General features: G+C 39.1%; 2 long non-coding RNA genes across 4 annotated transcripts in view; both read left to right on the top strand.

Annotated features, from left to right (window-relative positions):
• LOC128778565 (uncharacterized) overlaps nucleotides 1–3,361 on the top strand; it is an 87,101-nt gene extending 83,740 nt beyond the window's left edge. Inside the window, exon 3 of the long non-coding RNA XR_008424156.1 lies at nucleotides 3,215–3,361. This is a non-coding gene — a long non-coding RNA (uncharacterized LOC128778565). The remainder of the gene's footprint in view (nucleotides 1–3,214) is intronic.
• Nucleotides 3,362–7,106: 3,745 nt separating this feature from the next.
• LOC109275362 (uncharacterized) overlaps nucleotides 7,107–20,413 on the top strand; it is a 32,421-nt gene continuing 19,114 nt past the window's right edge. The window contains exons 1-4 of one of the 3 annotated variants that reach the window (XR_002084085.2): nucleotides 7,107–7,243; nucleotides 11,273–11,411; nucleotides 18,110–18,311; nucleotides 18,886–19,089. This is a non-coding gene — a long non-coding RNA (uncharacterized LOC109275362). Of the gene's footprint in view, nucleotides 7,244–8,813; nucleotides 9,100–11,272; nucleotides 11,412–18,109; nucleotides 18,312–18,885; nucleotides 19,090–20,413 lie in introns of those variants that run through there. The other 2 variants (XR_008424155.1, XR_002084086.2) reach the window with 2 other exon arrangements.

Raw genomic sequence — 20,413 nt, 5'->3', positions numbered from 1 at the left:
AATAGTTCTGGCAAAATTTAAATCAGACAATATGTATTCTGAATTTTATCAGGTTGTATTAGTAAAAGCAAATTATTAAAATATTTTTTTGGTGAAACCTATTTCTCATACTGATTTCCTCTGAATCCTTCCTGTAAAGCTAGTGATGCCTCATAAGAATATGCACGATGGTTAGGTGAGTAAAATTTACTAAGTACCAAGAACACTCCAAAAAATTAACATCCTCAGGCATGTCAAATTCAAACTTTAATGTGTACTAATGATTCAGTTTTTACCTACAGGTGTTAAATGAAATTTTATTTTCATTTTAAACACAATATAAAAAGTTCAGAGGAAAAACCAAGACACTAGAAGGAGGAGGGACATAAAAATTTCCCCTTGATAATTGGTTTCACTGTTTTGTATCAAAGATTTGCAGTGAATTTGCCTGGAGAATTAAATCACTAGGAAATTCTAACCCAAATGAGTGAAGAAAATAGTTTACTGTAAGAGTGAAAAAAATTTTTTTTACGTTTTATTTTGTTCTATACTGTTTTCAAACCCAGTTTTCCAGAGCTGTGGTTTCAAGGACAACCCAAATCTGATGTTGCTCTCTCCTGATCTACTCCTGGAAGCTCATCTGCCTGCAGCCTATCCCTCGTCTGGCTGTTGTCTCATTATCACACACACGCTCAGCATAACCACTTATGTGTTCCATGTATACTTCTCCCTGCCCTGAGGTTGCATTTCCTCTCCCTTCCACTAATTCCCATTTAAATTTTTTTTAATGTTTATTTTTTATTTTCGAGAGAGAGAGACAGAATGCGAGTGGGGGAGGACAGGAGAGAGAGGGAGACACAGAATCTAAAGCAGGCTCCACTCTCTGAGCTGTCAGCATAGAGCCAGATGTGGGGCTTTAACCCATGAACCCTGAGATCATGACCTGAGCTGAAGTTGGACGTTCAGCTGACTGAGCCACCTAGGTCCACCCGTAACTTATTCCCATTTTAGAGGAAGGAGTTGTATGGCTCCTCTAATACAATTCTCTCATTTTTAAGTTGTAGCTGCCTGGCAGAACCATTTGAGATTTGCCCAATCAAAAAAGTTTAAGCTGGGGCTACCGGGCGGCTCAGTCCATTGAGTATCCAACTTCGGCTCAGGTCATGATCTCAGGGTTCATGAGTTCAAGTCCCACATCAGGCTCTGTGCTGACAGCTCAGAGCCTGGAGCCTGCTTTGAATTCTGTGTCTCCCTTTCTCTCTGCCCCTCCCCTGCTCACACTGTCTCTCAAAATAAATAAACATGAAAAAATAATAAAAAAATTAAAAAGTCTAAGCCACATCACCTCCATGAGGTTTGTTCCCCAAAGCACTCATTTATCTTTCTCTCACATGAATTCCTTCAAAACCAACATCTTTCTGCATCTGTGTCAGCCTTTTGATATTGTCAGCCTTTTGATTTTAGCCTTTCTAGTGGGTGTGCAGTGGTATCTTATGGTTTTATTTGTATTTCTGAAGTGACTAGTAATATTGAACATCTTTTCATGTGCTTATTTTCAAGTCATTTATCTTATTTGGTGAAATGTCCATTAAAATATTTTCCCTGTTTTTAATTAGGCTGTTGGTCTTACTATTGAGTTACGAAGTTTTTTTCTTATATGTATTTTGGGTACAAGTCCTTTATCAGGTGTATGTTTTGTAAATGTTTTCTCCCAGCTTATGACTTTGTCAGTTCATAATGTTCTCAGTGTTGTATTTTGAAGAACAAACATTTTCAGTTTTGTAACTTCAGTTGGCCAACCTTTATTCTTTTGGTGTCATACCTAAGACGTTTTTGCCTAACCCAAGACTGCAAAGACTGTAATCTTTCTTTGCCTCTAGAAGATTTGTAGTTAATTCTTATATTTAGGTGTACAATCTGTCTTGAGTAAGTTTTTGTACATCGTATAAGGAAGAAGGCTAGGTTTATTTTTTTGCATTTAGATTTACAGTTTTTCCAGCACCATTTCATTTGTTCAAAAGATAATTCTTATCCTCTTGGATTACCCTGGAAACTTTATCAAAAATATATTGACTGTGTATGTATAACTTATTCCCAGACTCTATTCTGTTCCATTGATCTATACTTATTCTTATGCTAATATCACATTGTCTTAATCACTGAAGTTTTATAGTAAGTCTTAAATCAGGTAAGATAAGTCCTCTGACTTTGTCCTTTTTCAAAGAGATTTTGGCTGTTCTATTTTTATTTTTATGTAAATTTCAGGATCTTCTTGTCAATTTCTACAAAAGCCTGTGGGGATTTTGATAAGGATTGCATTAAATCAATAGGTTAACTTAGAAGGAATTGCCAACTAACAACATTAAGTCTTTCCCATCTATGAATATGAAATAATTTTCTATTTAAGCATTTAATTGCTTTCAACAATTCTGTATAGTTTTCACTGTACAAGTCCTGCATTTCTTTTGTTAAATATATTCCTGAGTATTTTGATCTTTTGATAGTATTATGAATGAAATCGTTTCCTCAATTTCACTTTTGGATTGTTAATTGTTAGCTTAGAGAAATAAAATTGATTTTTCTATATTGATCTTGTGTACTCTGACCTTGCTAACCCAAACTGTTCCAGTTCTTTGTTTTTTTTTCTTTTTTCTTTTTTTGTATCTTAGGATTTTCTACATCCATGACTCTGTCATCACAAATATAGTTTTACTTCTTCCTTTTCAATGTTTATGCCTCTAGTATCTTTGTCTTATTGCATTGACAGAATCTCCAGTACAATCTTGAATAGAAGTGATGACAGTGGACATCCTAGTCTTATTCCTGATTTGGGGGGAGGGGACAGAATACAGTCTTTCACTACTACATGGGATGTTAATTGTAGGTTTTCAGAGATGCCCTTTATCAGGTTGAGGAAGCTGGTTGAGAATATTTTTTTAAATCATAAATAGCTATTGAATTTGGCCAAGTGATTTTTTTTGCATCTATTGAGATAGTAATCTGTTTTGTTTTGTTTTTTTGTCCATCACTGTATTAATATAGTGCATCACATTAAATTGATTTTCAGTTGTTAAACTAACCTAGTATTTCTGGGTTAAACTCCACTTGGTCATGATGTGTAATTGCTTTTATATGTGCTGAGACCTGTTTAATAATATTTTGTTAAGGATTTTCCTTCTATACTCCTGAGGGGTATTGGTCTGTAGTTTTCTTATACTGTGTTTGGATAACATAGGGGGAAGATGGCAGCATAGGAGGACGCTGGGCTCACCTCATCCTGCTGATCACTTAGATTCCACCCACACTTGCTTAAATAACCCAGAAAACCGCCAGAAGACTAGCAGAATGGACTCTCTAGAGCCAAGCAAAGACAAGAGGCCCACGGAAGAGGGTAGGAAGGGCAGAGAGGCGGTGCGCCTTATACTGTTTGTATATGTATCACTTTTTCACCTGGAAACAATGCAATGTATATGCACCTTAAGGTCACAGATAGAGCAGTGAGTAATGTTCACTACATTCTGTACTCTCATGGAGTTTACAGTCCTGTTGGAAAAGTCAGAAATACTAAAAGAAAATAAATGCTATTTTAGATATACAAGTATAAATATGATTGTTTTAAAATAAATGAATAATTTTATATGATTATTTAAAGTAATGGAACCAAATGGAAGGAGGTAGGTGGACATTTAAAACATTTTAATTCCAGTATAATTAGCATACAGTATTATATTAATTTTAAGTGTACAATATAGTGATTCAGCAATTTTATACATAACTCAGTGCTTATCATGATAAGTATACTCTTGATCCCCTTCACCCATTTCACCTGTTCCCCCCCCCCCTTCCTCCCCTCTGGTAATCACCAGTTTGTTCTCTATAGTTAAGAGCCTGTCTTTCTGTTTATCCTGTTTTTTCCTTTTTTCATTTTCGTTTCTTAAATTCCACATTTGAGTGAAATCATATGGTATTTATCTTTCTCTGGCTTATTTCACTTAGCATTATACCTTCTAGATCCATCCATGTTGTCACAAATGGCAAGATTTCATTCTTTTTTTTATGGCTGAATCATATCCCATTGTATACATATACCACATCTTCTAATTTATCTATTCATCTATTGATGGACACTTGGGTTATTTCCATAATTTGGCTATTGTAAAAATGCTTCAATAAACGTAGGGGTGCGTATATATTTCTGAATTAGTGTTTTTGTTTTCTTTGCGTAAATACCCATTAGGGGAAGTACCGGATCATATAGTAATTCTATTTTTAATTTTTTGAGGAACCTTCATACTGTTTTCCACAGTGGCTGAAGCAGTTTGCATCCCCACCAACAGTGCACAAGGGTTCCTTTTTCTCTACATCCTCGCCAATACTTGTTATTTCTTATGTTGTTGATTCTAGCCATTCTGACAGGTATGAGGTGATATCTCATTGTAATTTTGATTTGCATTTCCCTAATTATGAGTGATGTTGAGCATCTTTTCCTGTGTCTGTTGGCCATCTGTTTGTCTTCTTTTAAAAAAAATATTTTTAATCTTTATTTATTTTTGAGAGACAGAGCATGAGCGGGAGAGGGGCAGAGAGAGAGACACAAACACAGAATCTGAAGCAGGCTCCAGGCTCTGAGCCATCAGCACAGAGCCTGACTTGGGGCTGGAACTCAGGAATGTGACATCATGACCTGAGCTGAAGTCCGATGCTTAACCGACAGAGCCACCCAGGCGCCCCTTATCTGTTTGTCTTCTTTGGAGAAATGTCTATTCATGTTTTCTTCCCATTTTTAAAATAAATCCAGTATAGTTAACATAGTATGTTATATTAGTTTCAGGTGTACAATATAGTGATTCAACAATTCTATACATTACTTGGTGTTCATCATAATAAGCACACTCTAAATCCCCTTCACCTATTTCACCCATCCTCCCACCCACCTCCCTTCTGGCAACAACCAGCTTGTTCTCTATAGTTAAGAGTCTGTTCTTTGGTTTGTCTTGTTTATCTTTGTTTACTTGTTGTTTCTTAAGTTCCACACATGATTGAGATCATATGGTATTTATCTTCTTCTATTTTTTAGTTGGGTTATTTGTTTTCTTGATGTTGAGTTGTATAAATTCTTTATATATTTTGGGTACTAATCCCTTATTAGAGATGTCATTTGCAAATATTTTCTCCCATTCAGTAGATTGTCTTTTAGTTTTGTTGATTATTTCCTTTGCTGTGCAGAAGATTTTATTTTGATGTAGTCCCAATAGTTTGTTTTTGCTTTTGTTTCCCTTGCCTCAGGAGATATATCTAGAAAGATGTTGCTATGGCCTATGTCAGAGAAATTCCTGCCGGTGCTCTCTTCTAAGATTTTTATAGTTTCAGGTCTCACATTTAGGTCCTTAATCCATTTTGAGTTTATTTTTGTGTATGGTGTAGGAAAGTGGTCTAGTTTCATTCTTTTGCATGTAGGTGTCGAGTTTTTCCAACACCATTTGTTGAAAAGATGGTCTTTTTCCCATCGCGTATTTTTGCTTCCTTTGTCAAAGAGGAATTGACCATATAACTGTGGATTTTTTCTATGTGTTCTTTCCTGTTCTGTTGATCTATGTGTCTGTTTTTATGCCAGTACCATACTATTTTAGTTATTATAGCTTTGTAGTATATCTTGAAATCTAGGATTGTAATACCTCCAGTTGTGTTTTTCTTTTTCAAGATTGCTTTGGCTATTTGGGGTCTTTTGTGGTTCCATACAAATTTTAGGATTGTTTGTTCTAGTTCTGTGAAAACAGCTGTTGAGTATTTTGATAGGGATGCATTAAATCTGTAGATTGCTTTGAGCACTATGGATATTATAATAATATTTGTTTTTCTAATCCATGAGCATGGAACATCCTTCCATTTGTTTGTGTCATCTTCACTTTCTTTCATCAGTGTTTTTTGGTTTTCCAAGTAGAGGTCTTTCACTGCCTTGGTTAAGTTTATTCCTGGCAATTTTATTGATTTTGGCACAATTGTAAATGAGATTATTTTCTTAATTTCTCTTTCTGCTGCTTCATTATTAGTGTATAGAAATGCACCAGATATCTGTGCATTGATTTTGTATCCTGTGACTTTACTGAATTCATTTATCAATTCTAGCAGTTTTTTAGTGGAATCTTTTGGATTTGTTATCTGCAAATAGTGAAAGTTTTATTTCTTCCTTACCAATTTAGATACATTTTATTTCTTTTTGTTGTCTGATTGCTGTAGCTAGGACTTCCAGTAGTATGTTGAATAAAAGTGGTAAGAGTGGACATCCTTGTTTTGTTCCAGATGTTGGGGTAAAGCTCTCATTTTTTCCCCATTGAGTATGATGGTAGGTGTGGGTTTTTCATAAATGGCCTTTATTATTTCGAGGTGTGTTTTCTCTAAACCTACTTTGTTGAGGGTTTTTATCATGAGTGGATGTTGTTACCTTGTCAGGTGATTTTCTGCACTTGTTGAAATGATCATGTGGTTTTTCTTGTTGACGTGAAGTATCACATTGATTGATTTGTGAATTTTGAGCCACTCTTGCATCAGGAGGGAGTCGTGCTTTAGCAGTTAGTATGGAAAACCTCTCCCAAAGGGTGATATTTAAGCTAAAACCTAAAACGTGAGCCAGCTGGAAAAGGGAGAGGAGATATAGGAGTATTTCAGACATAGGTAACAACAGGTACAAAGGAGCTGCGCAGGAAAAATTTGGATGAAATATAGAAACTGAACCATGTGAAGAAAATCAAAAAACGTGAGTGACTAATGGAAGGGTGATGTCTGAAACGTAAATGCTTTACTCCATCTTCTAAAGGTACTGAATTTGGCACTGAGAAAAATGCAAGTATTAACTGAAGAAGCCAAAGAGTTGCTTGGATGCAAAAATAATTATTTCTTTTCTTTTAACTTTTTTTTAATGTTTATTCATTTTTGAGAGAGAGAGAGAGAGAGAGAGCCTGAGTGAGGGAGGGGCAGAGAAAGAGGGGGACGCAGAATCTGAAGCAGGCTCCAGGCTCTGAGCTGTCAACCAGAGGCCCAATGTGGGGCTCAAACTCACGAACCGTGAGATCATGACCTGAGCTGAAGTCGGACACTTAACTGACAGCTACCCAGGTACCCTAAAAAATAATTATTTCTATTCCTGTCTTCTTGTCACTTTAGAGTTTCCTAGAGGCTGAGTATGATGGTACTCTCACAAACCTTAAGATCTACCAGCTGAAGGTGACTTCAGGGATTTTCAAACATCTTTTATACCAAAATCCAAGTAAGAGAAGCCTGCTCACTGCATTTTGCCAGAAGTACTTGTAAAAATAGTTCAGTGTGGCTTTTAGTCTTAGATGGTCATAAGGATTTTTCTGGAGCTCAAAGAGTTACATACCCGTTCATCTGTCAACTGAAATAGAAATATTACTCAAGAGAGTGTTCACAGGCACATGTCTATATAAATGTGAATGTGACAAGTGAAAAATGGCTCAGTCCTACATACCCTAAGCATTCTGGGAAGCATGTGTACATTTTTAAATTGATTGCTTTTTTAATTCTTTGTGTATCATATTCATGGCTTTAAAAAATTTACTGATTTCCTTCATGAAGAGTTTAGCAAATGCAGAATTGAATCTTAATTTCTGAATGCCTTGATTGGTTCTAATTGCCTTTTGTTTCTGTATGCGTCTCAGTTTAATACCACAGAAAGCTTTTGAATCATTAGCTCTGGAAACATAAGCCCACCACTTTATCGCACAATAAGTGAATCATAAGCATCCAGGCTAGCCAGCGAAGCTGACCTGGAAGTGTCTTTTTAGCTGAGAGATTTGTCTGTCTTCAGCCGCTTAAATCATTTGTCATCTTAGTGGAAATTTTCAGGATGGCCTCACAACTATAAATTTCCAGCCTGGTGTGGAAATGTATTGCCCCCCACATCTGAACATTCTAGATATGGAAGAAGCTTTAAGTTATACTCGCTGTCTGAAACAGCAAGGGAATCTTAAAGTCCTCTTATTTCAAACCTCTCCTCCTTCTCCCTCAACCCATCAGGAGTAAAAGTATAATGCAAAGGTAGCCTTAAAACAACATATAGTGAAGGTTATGATTAGCTCTTAGCTTAAGAATACAAACTTCAGAATTAGATCTGGATTCAAATCCAGACTCCCCACGTTCAGTTGTATTCCCTAGGGAAATAAAGTTATTTACTCTATCTGAGCCTCATCATCTTCATCTAAAAAATTGAGGGAATAATCTCTATCTCAAATGGCTGTGATAGGAATCAAACAAGATAATATATATAAAGCGCATAGCCTAGTTCTGAACACACAGTAAGAGCTCAGGCAACTTATCAATGGATTGTTATCCAGTCCAGTTCATTTACAGATAAGGAAACTCCTCTATCTGTGAAATATTGAAGAGGCCACACATTTGTCCAACATCTCATGGAATGACTGGTGCAGAACAGTGGAGTTGAGGTTTCCTAATTTTCACACCAAAGTTCATTCTGCTCAAAATGCTCAAGTGTTTTGGTTATTCTTCAAGTGATAAGCACAGAATTTTTCCCACCTGCTTCCTTATTTGTGTGATCACTTACAGTTTTGGTTCTAGCTTGCTATCCTGTGAACCTTAGGCTAAACAATATACTCTTCTGAAAAATATATGAAAACAGTGCAAAATGATTAGAAGCTGAAAAACCTACATGGAAAAAGAAAGATTCTTAAATAGTGCAACATAGTGTAAAATAATTAGAATACATACGCAAAAAATTGTAGGAGAATAATGGCCTTGTTTTGAATGATGATACTTTTTCACTTTCTAAATGAATTTTTCCAGAGAAAATGATTCTTGGTGCAAAGTCTAATACATAACCTTTATAGATGCACCTATGTTTTTGTTACAAAAAATCTGTTTTTAAGTAGTTTTTTGCTTTGTTTTGTTTTCCCTAAATGTTTCCGCTAAACAAGAATGAAGGTTTTGCAGAGGGAAAGGAGGAGAGAGAGACTTGGTGCTGTGTTTCCCCCGTGACAGGAGGGATTTTATCAAGAAATAGAAGATGGATACGGCATTGTCGTGTCCTGGGTACTGCAGTTCCCTTTGACGAAAGGAATTCCAATGAAGTCCAAAACAGAAGAGGAAGTAAGTGATTCTTGCCGACAGCTGGACCAGTAAACGGTGTTGAGGAAGAACTTTCTCCTCTTGTGCTAGCTAGTTCAGCATTATTTCAGCTTTGTTCTTTTGAGCCTCCAACCTCTTGACCTTGGTATCACCAATCAACCCCTGACCTGGAAGGGTGTAGCCCAGGACCTCTTGCAGCCTGTGGGCCCCGGTGAGGTTTATGGATACGTGACAGCAGTAATGGTACTGCTGTGGTTTTTGGATCCTATTAAGTAAGATTCCTTTTATTCTTACTTATGTAAGCAAAATGTGCTAACTGCATACAAATATGCAGTCATAAGAGTAAATAAAAAAGAAGTCCTCCTCACCCAAAGCAGTTGGCATCTTGCTTTTTTTACTTGATCATATGTCTTGGAACTCTCACGTAGTAAATATAAATTTACCTCATTTTTTTTCACTCATCGTATAGTATTCCACAATACAAATGCGCAAAATTCATTCAACCATTCGCTACTTGAGGGAAATTTCTGCCCTTTTCAGTTGTTCCTTATTATAAATAAAGCTGCAATGACTGTATTTATTTATTTATTTATTTATTTATTTATTAAATGTTTATTTTTGAGAGAGAGAGAGAGCACACGCAAGTGGGGAAGGAGTAGAGAGAGAGGGAGAAACAGAATCCGAAGCAGGCTCCAGGCTCAGAGCTGTCAGCACAAAGCCCGATGTGAGGCTTGAACTCACGACCCATGAGATCGTGACCTGAACCGAAGCTAGACGCTCAACTGACTGAGCCACCCAGGCTCCCCCTATGTTTATTTATTTTTGAACGTGAATGAATATTTCAGAAAAACAGATTTTTAGAAATAGAATTCCAAGGATGTACTTACTTTAAATTTTAATAGATATTTCTAATTTGCCATCCAAAAATTTTATTTTTTTTTAAATTTTTTTTTAACGTTTATTTATTTTTGAGACAGAGAGAGACAGAGCATGAACAGGGGAGGGGCAGAGGGAGAGGGAGACACAGAATCTGAAACAGGCTCCAGGCTCTGAGCTGTCAGCACAGAGCCCGACGCGGAGCTCGAACTCACGGACCGTGAGATCATGACCTGAGCCGAAGTCGGATGCTTAACCGACCGAGCCACCCAGGTGCCCCAAAAAATTTTATATCAATGTACACTATTACAGCCTCTACAGAAACTGCCCATTTCCATCTGATAATACTGGTGTCAGACCCTGATTGGTTATAAAGTGTGCCTCATGGTTTATTTTGCATTTCCTTTATTACTCTGGGCATTAAACAACTTTAGATTTTATCATTCTTTTTGTGTACGTGAATTGTCTCTCTATTTCTTTTAACCAGTTTTGTATTTTTTATATTTGCAATAACTTTAGGAGATTTTAATGGCTTTTGTATACTATATTTGGTTTTATATGTTTTACAGAGACTTTCAGTGGGACCTTTTATTTTGTTTGTGTTTTTGTTTTTGTGGGGTTTTTTGTTATACAGATCTTTCAGTTTGTTCACAGTAAGACTTTTTTATTAATGGCTCCTGGAATTTTTGTCTTTCTTAGGAAAGGCTTTATCACTGCCTCTTCCAACATTATAAAACTTGATATATCATGTAGTTCCTTTCTGATTTGTTTTTTTAAATTAGTGTTTAGAATTTAATCCATTTTGGTTTTGTGTTTATGATATGATACTAGCATCTAAATTAAATATTTTTCAGGATTTCCAACACTCTCAATATAATTTGTGAATAGTGTATCCTTCTTACTCTGATTTGAAATGCATGTTCCTTTGTTTTTGAATTGCCTTTTTCTGTTCAATTTTTCATGTCTTTATTCTGAACTGATACAACATTGTTTAACATAAACTTAGTATATTTTGATAACTGAAAAGTCCTCAGTGTTCTTTTTTTTCCTCAAATTTTATTGCTTGTTCTTGTGCATTTTCTCTTTTACATGAACTCTAAAATCAGCTTATCAAATTCAATAAATCTCCTGTTGGGATTTTTATTAGGATTGCATTGAATTTATGGATTAATTTGGGAAGTTGACATCTTTATAATATCAAGTCTTTCATCCAGAAACTGTAGCTTTCTATTTATTTGGGTCTTCTTTTATATCTTCTATAAAATTTTATAGTTGTCTTCACATGGACCTTGCATTGTTCTTGTTGGTTTACTCCTAGGGGATTGTTTTTAAAGCTTATGTTGCCACTGGGAATGAGTTCTTTAGATTTTGATTTTCTACGAAGAAAAGGATACGAAAATGAAAAGAAAGCAGGAGCTGAAAGAATAGGAGAGAGAAGAGAAAGAGAAATTAGAAAGGTAAGATGAGATGATGCACAAGGAAGACAGGAGAAAATTTGATTATTTTCAAGTACCTATTATGTGACATGCGGCTATGATGGAGACATTCGTTCAGAAGCACCATCTCACATACTCTTCCCACCAGGTGACTCATCTGAGAAAACTAAAGCTTAAAAAGGTCAGCAAGGAAGCCTGGAACAGGAAATGGAAAGAGAACAGGTTTAGAGTGAGATCTGGGAACCGATCCCAGATTCCAGTCTCACCAGCTGTGTGATTTTGCTCCAGTTACCTAATTACATTTCTCATTTGGAAAACGGGGATAATATCTGCTCAGGTGATTGTGAGGATTAATTGGAATAATGTATCTGAAGTGTCTGCTCATTAGATGCTGCTCTCAGTAAGTGCCAGTTCCCACCCATGAACCCACGTCTTCCTGCCCCCAGCCTCCCTCTCTGCCCCAGAGTCTGCTCAAGATAGCAAGGAGACTTCAGGTTAATATGCAACATGAGTTTTACTCCCTGGGTGCATAGCACCCAGGAACACATACCTAACATTCTTAAGAAACGTTGTAGGAGAAATCGTCATTAGAAACAGTGATCTGAGTCTGAAAAGAAAATCACATAAGCCAAAAAAATAAATAAATAAAAACCCACCCATTTTTACAAAAGGACGCATTGTTGAAATGTGAATCCGTATTCAAGTCCATTCTCACTGAAGTGAGAAACACCCTCTCTTTCTACCCAAACAATAGTTCCTTGTCTTGAGACAATGCTGTCTACATAGCCCTGGAGAGCATCAAATCCCCGTGGCGATGGCAAGATGGCAATGGTTTCTCCTGGGGACGCTGGAAACGGTGTCTGGAGGAACCATGGCACCTGACCCAGGGCTTCGGCTATTGAAAGGAGACTCGTTCCCAGCCTGAACGGCAGGAAAAACAGAATTGACCCCCATCGTCCTGGCTGTTTTATATTTGCTATAGGGCTCTGATCCTCTGGAGAAGTTGTCCTTATGAAATGTGAATATGAAGTCAAGAGAGAGAAGACGTACCGAAATGTTCTCTTCTAGGCAGCATGTGCCTTTGTTCCCAGCACATTGCTTTTACTCATCAAGAAAATGTGTGACCTGGCCTGGATTGAAATCCTCTGCCCGGAGCCTTATTTCCTTCATCTGAAAAATGGGGTTAATAATAAGGATCTCAAAGGATTGCTGTGAGGATTAAATCACACAAATATAAGATTGTATCCTGTGAAAATCCAATGTATTCTTTCATCATATAGGAAACTGCATTCATAGCCTGTGAATGTCTTCAGTGGTTCTCCATTTCTCTTTTCAAGGGGAAATTTGATTTCTGCAATAAAGCCAAATGTCGTATGATTCTGGGATTAGTAAATAATGTGTGTAATTAAGCTGAGCTACTGTATTTTTCACTTTTTTTAAAGGGGCGATCTCTCTTAAATTCTGAGACTAGTTTCCATATGTGACCTATAAATTGACCTCAGTCCATCAGTGCTATATTCAACTTGTATCCAGAAGCCAGTCACTTCTGACCACCTCCTATGCACCACCTGTTCAAATTGAAGCCATTGTCATCTTTCTTCAGGATTATTGCAAATAGTGTCCTCCTAAATGGTTTCCCTTCTTCCCGACTATTGCCCTAAAAATATTTTCAGCAATGGCAGTATCATGACTAGAAATGTATCATTTATCCAGAGGAATGCTTTGGCCATCATTTAGTTATTCACTTAGTCAACAAATACTTATGGAGCCCCTACCATATGCCAGCATTATTCCAGGCTCTGATAATACAACAGTGAATACAATACACACAGATCCCGGTCTCATAGAGCGTATATTCTTGGGTGCAGTGACTATTAAACAAATAAACGAGTGCAGCATACTCTATGCTGGAAGGTGACAGGCACTGTGCAGAAGAAATAATGTGGAGTAAGGGGGGAAAGGAGCACAAGAAGTGGGGATGGGAAGTGGGGTTTTTAATTTTAAATATGGTGGCTGGAAAAACTCTTCTGATGAGCTGACATTTGAGCAGAGACTAGAAGGAAAAGAGGGAGAGGGACACATGGTTATGAGAGAATGGAGTAGGGAGGGTGTCCCAGGCAGAGGAAACAGTGGTCCAAAGGCCCTGCCTGGAGGCAAAGCAGAGAGACACAGTGAATAAAGGGAGAAGAGAGAGGTGGTTACACATATGGTGTGAGTGGGAATGGATCACAAGGGTGGCTGCAGGCCATCAGGAGGAGGCAGGCTCCTACTCAAAGGAGCTAGAAAAGCCACTGGAGGATTGTGAGTGGAAAGGGGACCATGATCTGATTTGCATTTTTTAAAGTTTATTTATTTATTTTTGAGAGGGAGTGAGCATACAAGTGGGGGAGAGGCAGAGAGAGAGAGGGAGCCGAAGCAGGCTCCAGGCTCTGAGCTTCAGCCCAGGGCCCAACACAGAACTCGAACCCGTGAACCGCGAGATCATGACCTGAGCCAAATTCGGATGCTTAACTGACCGAGCCACCCAAGCACCCCCTGATTTGCATTTTTAAAGGATCATTCTGGCTAACCACTTCTGTAGAGCATCGTTTCTCAAACCTGAGTGTGCATCAGCCACCTCTGATGGCTTCTTAGCACACAGTTGCTGCGTCCATCCCCAGAGTTTCTGATTGAGTAGGTCTGGTGTGATGCAGGGGAATTTGCATTTCTAGCAAGTTCCCAGGTGATGCCAGTGCTGCTGGTCTGGCACCACACTGTGAGAACCGCTGGCTGGTAAACAGAATAGTTTCTAAAAGGGGGAATAGTTGAGGCAGGGGAACCAGCTATGGGACTCTTCACAATAATCCAGAAAAAAACAGATACTGATGGCTTCAGTTCAACCAGGTGGTGGCAGAAGAGTGGTGAGAAGAGATTAGATTCTGGATAGAATTTGAATATAGATCCAATGGGATTTGCTGAAACATTGAATGTGGAGCATGATGAAAGAAAGAAAGAAAGAAAGAAAGAAACAAAGAAACAAAGAAACAAAGAAACAAAGAAACAAAGAAACAAAGAAAGCCAAAGTTTAGATTAAGCAACTGGAGGAATGGAATTACCATTTCCTGAGACAGCAAAGATTTGGGTGGGGGTGGGGTCAGATATCAGGAGTTTGGTTCGGGGAATGTTAGATTTGATATGCCTGTTAGGTATCCAAGTGGAGATGCCAGTCAAGTCTCTCTCTTAGAAAAGTCTAGAATCCAGGAGAGAATTCTGGGCTGGAGGTAGAAAGGCAGGAGCCAGCAGCATGTAGATGGCGTCATGAAGGCTGGCTGAGATCATCACCAGAGAGAATGAAGGTAAAGAAGAAGTTCAACGCTTGACGCTGTGGCAGTCAGTCCAATGGTTAGAAGTCAGGGCGATGAGAGGGAGCAGAGATGAGACTGAAAAGTGAGCAGGGAGGTGAGAGGAAAACCTGGAGGGTGTGGTGGCCTGGATGTCAAGGGAAGTAAGTATGTCAACAAGTTCAGGTGCATTTGCTAGGAAGCCATCTTGCCATAACAGTGACCACCAGGCATCCTCTGTGAAGGAGGAGATACTGGCTACCATGGAATATGCCAAATTTGGAAGTGGTTCCTTATGGATAAATTATTCCCACAGGAAAAGGTAGTTACCGTGATTGAAATTATACACACACACACACACACACACACACACACACACACCCTTTTGAGATGATTTTGCTGCTGCAATCGAAAAACACACCATTGACACAATTTAATTGTTGACATAGACTAGAATCTTTTCTTTCATCTTTAAGCAGTCTGTCTAGCTGCCTTTTGTCTTTGAAGCGAATTGTCCAGTTGTGAGAGCGGGAATCGTAGGTGTGATTCAGATTGCTGGGAATTTGTGTGAGTAAATTGGATAAATGTTTCAGGAAGTATGGAGGTTTTTCTTGCCCCAATCCCTTTATTTTCTGGTACTGGGTCTTAGAAGTCTCGGGGCGCCTGGGTGGCTCAGTCGGTTAAGCGTCCGACTTCAGCTCAGGTCACGATCTTACGGTCCGTGAGTTCGAGCCCCGCGTCGGGCGCTGGGCTGATGGCTCAGAGCCCGGAGCCTGTTTCCGATTCTGTGTCTCCCTCTCTCTCTGCCCCTCCCCCGTTCATGCTCTGTCTCTCTCTGTCTCAAAAATAAAATAAACGTTAAAAAAATTAAAAAAAAAAAAAAGAAGTCTCTGTTTTTTTTGATACAGCTGCCTAAGGTACTTACTACAGGAAGCTGTTGCTTGCTTCTCTGTGAGAATTACAGAGAAGTTCTGGCAATTCAGGACGCCCTGAAAAGAGCCATTTGCTGCATCCCTCATCAAGGTACAGCTGATGGCAAGCCAGCCTCACTCAGTAACATGTTTAGTGAAAGTTTATTCCACAGACTTTTTACGTTGCTTCTTTTTGTGAGTTGCAATTCATCTTTAAACCCGTTTGGTAGGGTTGCCTGGGTGGCTTGGTCAGTTAAGTGTCCAACTCTTGATTTTGGCTCAGGTCACAATCTCATGGTTCATGAGTTTGAGCCCTGCATCAGGCTCTGCACTGACAGGGTGGAGCCTGCTTGGGATTCTCTCTCTCCCTCTCTCCACCCTTTCCCTACTCATGCTCACTCTCTCAAAATAAATATAAATAAACTTAAAAAATAAACCTGTATAGTATATTAAAAAATGTACCCCACAGACTGTATATTACTTCTCATGGTAGGGAAGAATACTACTTGTAGCTCAGCATTACAGTCCCTAAATAAATTGGGTAAAGAAGACAGTGCCCAGCTCTGTGTGTGGTACAAGTGGTGGAGAGGTGAGTGATAGACACAGTCCACTGCTGTGTGTCACCTCTTTAAAGGGGTCTGTGGCTGCTGGTATTCAGCACTCCTCTCCATAGAAGATGTCCAAACAGACTGTATGGAGCTTCTGTATGTTTCTCTATAAGGAGAAAAGAATTGTTTCTTATTCAGGTTTACTTGTCAAATGGAGTATTGAATACTTAGGACTAGGTATGTAACCTCTTCATGTCTCATTCACTCAAGAGATATTTCTGTTAAATCTCAGGCACTGACCTATGTGTTTGCGACCTGTATGTAAACAAAACAGTCCCAAATCCCTGCCTTCTTGGAGCTTACGTTCTAGTGTGTGGGGCGGGGGGTGGGGGGGGGGGAATAACTACAAGCATAATAAAGAGTTAAATTATGTAATACGTTGCCAAGCCCTAACGCTATGGAGTAAATGGAGCATGATAAGAGGTTTGGGCATGCAGGGAGAAAAACAGCTCGTAATTTCCGACAGCAGAATCAGGGTTGGTCACATTGAGAGGGTGACATTTGAGTAAAGATTTGTAGGAAGTGACATAGTTACCCAAGTAGACTTCTGAGGGAAGAATGTTTGAGGCAGATGAAAGAGCCAGGGTGAAGGCCTTCAGGCCAAATCAAGCCAAGAATATGTAAGGAATAGCATTGGAGACCAGTGCGTCAGGAGCAGGATAAGGGAGGGAGTAACAGGAGGTGAGGTCAGAGAGGAGATGGGGCCCTACTTGTAGAAGGCCTTGTTGGACAGTCTAAGGATTTCGCCATTTTGTTTGAATGCAATGGGAAGCCCTGGGAAGATTTTAGGCAGATAAATGATACATTTTGAATTACATATTAGGAAGATCATTCTGGTTATGCCTGCTTATGTCTGGATGTCTGGAAGACATACAGATGGCCAGGACAGGAAAAGATGCTCAACATCACTCATCATCAGGGAAATGCAAGTCAAAACCACAACGAGATATCACCTCACACCTGTCAGAATGGCTAAAATCAACAACACAAGAAATAACAAGAATTGGCAAGGATGTGGAAAAAGAGAAACACTCATGCACTGTTGGTGGGAGTGCAGATTGGTGCAGCCACTGTGGAAAACAGTACGGAGGTTTCTCAAAAAATTAAAAATAGAATTACCATATGATCCAGTACTCTCACTACCGGGCATTTACACAAAGAAAACAAAAACGCTAATTCAAAAAGATATATGCACCCCAATGTTTATTGAAGCAATTTTATAATAGCCAAATTATGGAAGCAACTCAAGTGTACCTTGATACATGAATGGATAAAGAAGATATGGAATATGTTTTTTTAAATTTTTTAATGTTTCTTTTTTTTGAGAGAGAAAGAGAGAGAGACAACACAAGTGGGTGGGGGGAGGGGGCAGAAAGAGAGGGAGACACAGAATCCAAAGCAGGCACAGAGCCCAACGTGGGGCTCAAACTCATGAATTGTGAGATCATGACCTAAGCTGAAGTGGGATGCTTAACCAACTGAGCTACCTAGGTGCCCCAGAAGATGTGGTATATATACATAATGGAATATTACTCAGCTATAAGAACAAGTGAAATCTTGCCATGTACAACATAGATGGGTCTAGAGGGTATGATGCTAAGTGAAATAAGTCAGGGAAGGATAAATATCATATGATTTCACTAATATGTAGAGTTTAAGAAACAAACAAATGAACAGAGAAAAAAAGAGACAAGAAACCAGACTCTTAAATCCAGAGAACAAACTGGTGGTTGCCAGAGGGCAGGTGGGTGGAGAAATAGGTGAAATAGATAAAGGGGATTGAGAGTATACTTATCATGTGATGAGCCCTGAGCAATGTATAGAATTGTTGAATCATTGTACACGTGAAACTAACTTGACACTGTATGTTAATTATACAGGGAAAGAAGAAAACCAAGGACTGATCCCTGGGATGCTCCAAAATTAATAGGTCTTGGAGAAGAGAGAGTGCTAGCATGAAGACTGAGAAGGAATAACCAGTGAGCCAGGAAGCAAATGGAAAAGAGTATGGTGTCCTGGAAGCCATGTGAAGAAAATATATTGAGGAAGAGGGAGTCATCAGCCATGCCACTGGATTTACAGGTAAATTTCCTCTTTTGCAAAATGCAAATAATAATAGTACCTGCCTCATAGGCTGAAATCAGATAATGTATGTGAGTGGCCAGTCACAATGCTTAATGCCTATAAGGGCTCAAAAATACTACTTAATTTCTATTCCTAGCACCTCTGAAAAATCACTGATCATGATAAAGCTGCTCACTGTACAAGATAACCCCTAGGGGGCGCTCAAAGCTTTCCTTTCTTTCCCATTACTGTTCTTCCCACCGGAGACCTCAAGTTTAGATACAGGACCAAATGGACCCAATGGTAACTGAATCCTCTGTAGTAAAGGTGGAAAAATTCAATACAGTGGGTGTCAGACTTCAGTGGGGGTAAGAATTACCCAAGGAGCTTGTTAAAATGGAAATCTACAGCAGACCCAGCCACCAGAGATTCTAATTAAGTAAATTGAGAGGGGACCTGAGACTCTGCATTTTCCCACCCCAGGCGATTCCAGGACAAAAAGAATAATAACTGGCCTGTAGCAAATGTTTGCTTCTTCTTTTTTGGGGACCTCAGAGTAATTTTGGCTTCTCTTTTTTCCCTTCTCTTCCAGGCAGCTAATGAAGTAAACCAACCCAGGGACTTCCTCTAGACTGGGAGGTGCTAACCAAGGGAGTTCAACAGAAAGCATGCCTGGGGTGAGTGGCTTGGCCTAGCTTTTAGTCTGTCCACATCAGAGGACACAGTATGGTGCCTCCCAGTCCTCATCTGGCCCCCAGACCTTTTTGTTGTTGTTCTAATAAAATTTAAAATCATTTCCAATGTTTACGACTCAGGTGATTTCACGTACAAACCCAGGTGTCCTGCTTCCCTAGGACAATAAGAAGATTTGAAACCTGCTCTTGCATTTCCACATAGCAAAGTTGCTTCCCTCAGATGGGCATGGACTCTGTAAATTGCCACTATCCCCATCCTTCTCTCCCCGACACCCTCCAAATCAAAGCCAAGCGTCCACTGTCATTTATCATCATACTTATACTTCTATTTTCTTGACTCATTTCACTAGACTCTTGACTATTTCACTAGACTCATTAAGGAATCTCAACCTACGAAAGTATTTTTCATATCTGGTGGGCAACGTTCCGTGTGGTAGGAGTAGAATCTGGGGTTGGCAACCCTAGCCATTCTCCTCTAGGGACAGAGCAGGCTCACCTCAGAATCCATAGGGCATTGGTGTGCAGGCATTGGTTTGATTATACCCGGCCCTGGTGACAAACATCCCTTTTTTCTCTTTCTTATGTTGCTTAAGATTGCGGATAAAGCATTTAGGATAAAGCGTTAAGGATGAATCTTTACGGTTGGATTGTCCTTATAAGAACCTCACAGAACCCTCCATAAACTGGGAACTGAAGTACAGTTACATGGGGGTGGAAACAGACGCAGGGGGTACCCTACCCATTTTCTCTTGCCCTCACCACTTCCTTGTAGGCTGCCTGATTTCACCTGGAGCACCCACATTCCTTTGCCTGAAGTTTTCCAAAGTGGCTGTGCCACTGTGCATTTCCAGCAGCAGTATCTGAAATTCCAGTTGCCTCTCGTCCCTCTCAGCCCTTGGAATTGTCTGAAAAAAAATTCTTTTTTTTTTTTTAAGCTATTCTGTTAGGTGTAGCACGGTCTCCTCACGGTTTTAATTTGCATTTCCCTAATGACTAACGATGTTGAGCAGCTTTCATGTGGCTTCTTGGCCCTCCATGTATCGCCTTTAGTGAAGTGCCTGTTTAAATCTTTGCTCATTAAAAAAAAAAAAAAATCAGGGACACCTGCATGGCTCAGTTGGTTAAGCGTCCGACTAAGGCTCAGGTCATGATCTCACGGTTTATGGGTTCAAGCCCCACATCAGACTCTGTGCTGACAGCTCAGAGCCTGGAGCCTGCTTCGGATTCTGTGTCTCCCTCTCTCTCTCTGCCCCTCCTCCACTCACACTCTGTCTCTGTCTCTCTCTCTCTCTCAAAAATAAACATTAAAAAAATAAATATCTGCTGTTCATTTTCTTATTGTTGAATTTTGATAATTCTTCATATATTCTGGATTCAATTTTTTTTGTCAGATAAGAATATTTGCAAATATTTTCTCCCGTTTTA

This window comes from Panthera pardus, unplaced genomic scaffold (assembly GCF_024362965.1).
Source record: "Panthera pardus isolate Hobbes unplaced genomic scaffold, ASM2436296v1 HiC_scaffold_20, whole genome shotgun sequence".
Lineage (NCBI taxonomy): Eukaryota > Metazoa > Chordata > Mammalia > Carnivora > Felidae > Panthera > Panthera pardus.
Note: the sequence above shows the minus strand (reverse complement) of the source record. Positions and strands in the feature narration are given on the sequence as shown.